The sequence below is a fragment of the Suricata suricatta genome, chromosome 8 (genome assembly GCF_006229205.1).
Source record: "Suricata suricatta isolate VVHF042 chromosome 8, meerkat_22Aug2017_6uvM2_HiC, whole genome shotgun sequence".
NCBI lineage: Eukaryota > Metazoa > Chordata > Mammalia > Carnivora > Herpestidae > Suricata > Suricata suricatta.
The window spans coordinates 135,468,901-135,471,738 of record NC_043707.1 but is presented as its reverse complement, the minus strand read 5'-3'; positions in this window follow the sequence as shown (position 1 = coordinate 135,471,738).

The window sequence follows — 2,838 nt, the reverse complement described above, 5'->3', positions numbered from 1 at the left end:
CCCTGAGCTCTGGCTCAGGCAGTAGTGACAGCGCTGATTTACCTCTCTTAGCCAAGGGCACCGGAGTACCTCTTCAGACTGCTGACTGCTGCCAGGTGGCCGCTTCAAGAAGACACTCTCCGAGTGCCTCACAGCCACGTGCAAAGCGGAGGGGACCCCGACACCCAAACCTGGTAGTGCTGGCTTCCCACCTCCTACCACATACATTTGACAAGCAATTTTTTAAGGGTCATTTGCCAGGCATGGGTCCGCTAAGGGCCTGTCTCGCTGGATTGAGCAGGGACTTGGGTCACGTCAGTGTTGCACGGCTGTCCAAACAGGGGTTTGGAGCATCTTACGGGACAGTCCAACAGAGCATCCTGGGAAAACTGGATATCCACATGCAAAAGAAAGAAGGGAGACCTGTAACCTCTCATGTCAGATACAAAAATCAACCCCAAATGGACCAAAAGTCTAAACATAAGAGCTAAAACTATCATGCTCTTAGAAAAAAATGCAAGCCTATATTTCCATGACGTTGGATCAGGAAAGCCTTTGTAGAACATGACACTAAAAAGACACGCCATCAAAGAAAAAACAGATCCGGTGAACATCACCAGAATTACAAGTCTCATGCTTCGAAGGACACCATCAAGAAAGTGAAAAGATGCCCCACGGAATGGGAGAAAATGTTTGCAAACCATCCATCTGGAAAGGAACTTGTATCTAGAACACATAAGGGATTCTACCAACTCAATGATAAAAAGATAACCCAACTGAAAAATGGGCAAAGAATCGGACTAGCCTTTTTTACAAGGAAGATAAACAAGTAGCCAATAAGCTGGACAGACTGGTGTAGCCACTGTGGAAAAGAGTCTGGCAGTTTCTTCCTTCCTTCCTTCCTTCCTTCCTTCTTTCCTTCCTTCCTTCCTTCCTTCCTTCCTTCCTTCCTTCTTTCCTTCCTTCCTTCCTTCCTTCCTTCCTTCCTTCCACTCTGTTGTTTTTACCTATTTATTTATTTTTAAAATACAATTTATTGTCAAATTGGCTTCCATATGATTCCAAGGGCTCAACCCAGCAAGTTCCCTCCTCCATGCCTGTCACCCGCTTGCCCCTCCCCCATGCCATCAACTTTCAGTTTGTTCTCCGAATTTAAGAGTCTCTCATGGTTTCTCAGCAGTTTCTTAAAAAGTTAACTGTAGAGTTACCATGTGACCGGCCTGTTCTACTCCTAGGTGTGTATCCAAGGGAAGTAAAAACCAATCCGCAGAAAACACGGATACATATGTTCTGAGCAGCATGATTCGTAATATCCTCCACGTGGAAATACCTGTAACACTGAGCTCCATGAACTGATGAATGGATAATCGAAAGGTTGCATATCCATACAGTCAAATATTATTTAGCAATAAAAGGAATGCAGAGTTGATACATACTACAACATGGATGAACCTTGAAGACATAGTGTTGGTACACATTGTGTGTGTGTGTGTGTGTGTGTGTGTGTGTGTAACATATACAGACACAAGAGGCCACATGTTATAGGATTTCACATGTATGAAATGTCCAGAATCGGCAAATCACAGAGACAGAAAGTAGATTAGTGGCTGCCTAGGGTTGAGATGGTGGGGAGAAACGGGGCGTGAGTGGTGATAGATACAGTTTCTTGCTGAGGTGATAAAAATGTTCTAAATTGATACTGGGGAGGGTTACACCACTCTGTGGCAGCTAAAAACCAATGGATTGTACACTTTACTTTTTTAATGTAAGTTTCTTTGTTTTGAGAGAGAGAGAGAGAGAGGGCATGAGCCAGGGAGGGGCAGAAAGGTGGCGGGGAGAGAATCCCGAGCAGGCTCCTCACTGTTAGCACAGAGCCTGATGAGGGGCTCCATCCCACAAACCGTCAGATCGTGACCTGAGTCAAAACCAAGAGTCAGACGTTTAACTGACTGAGCCACTCAGGTGCCCCGGAACTGTACGCTTTAAATGAGTAAACTATATCATATGTGAATTATATTTTAGTAAAGTTATTCATAAAAGGTCATGTGATAAATATGCTGAACAATCAAGAGGGTTGAGAGTCTGGAAAGTTCTAGCTGGTGGTAGGCAGGAATAATGACTCCCTAAAGTCCCACAGTACCTAATGTCTGGAACCTGTGCGTATGTCACCTTACATTGCAAAAGAGACATTGCGGATGTGACTAAAGTTACAGACTCTGAGATGGGAGATTAGTCTGGGTTGTTCGAGTGTGCCCAATCTAATGCATGAGTTCTAAAAAGCAGAAGCCCTTTCCCAGACGGGTCAGAAAGATGAACCCGAAAACAGGGGAGAGACCAAAGCTCTCAGCCCTCCGTGGCTGGCTTTGAAGACGGAGGAAGGGGTCCCTAAGCCAGGGAGTATGGTAGCTTCTGGAAGCTCGGAATGGCCCTCAGCGGACAGCCAGCAAGGGAACAGGCATCTCAGTCCTAAACCACAAGGAACTGACTTCTGGAAGCATCCAAATGAGCAAGAAAAGGGCTGCCCTGGAAAGGAACATGGCCCTGCCACCCCGCGGTGTTAGCCCAGGGAGCCCCACGCTGGCCCTGGGACCCACAGGACTGTCGGACAGAACATTTGCATTGCTTCAGTCACTCAAGGTGGCAAGTTGTCATGGCAGCAATAGAAAAACAATACGTCGCTAATTTCACGTAGACCTCACGAAGCCCGTCTTTAGAGGAGAAAAAGTGCTGAGCTTTCTCATGTATGGGGTTGAAAAAGTCGACTTGTGGCTGCAAATCCGTAACACCTGCTCTCCCCCGCCCCTCCCGGTGCGAAAGGCAGAGTGAAGGAGCGGGGGGGGGGGGGGGGGGGGGGGGGGG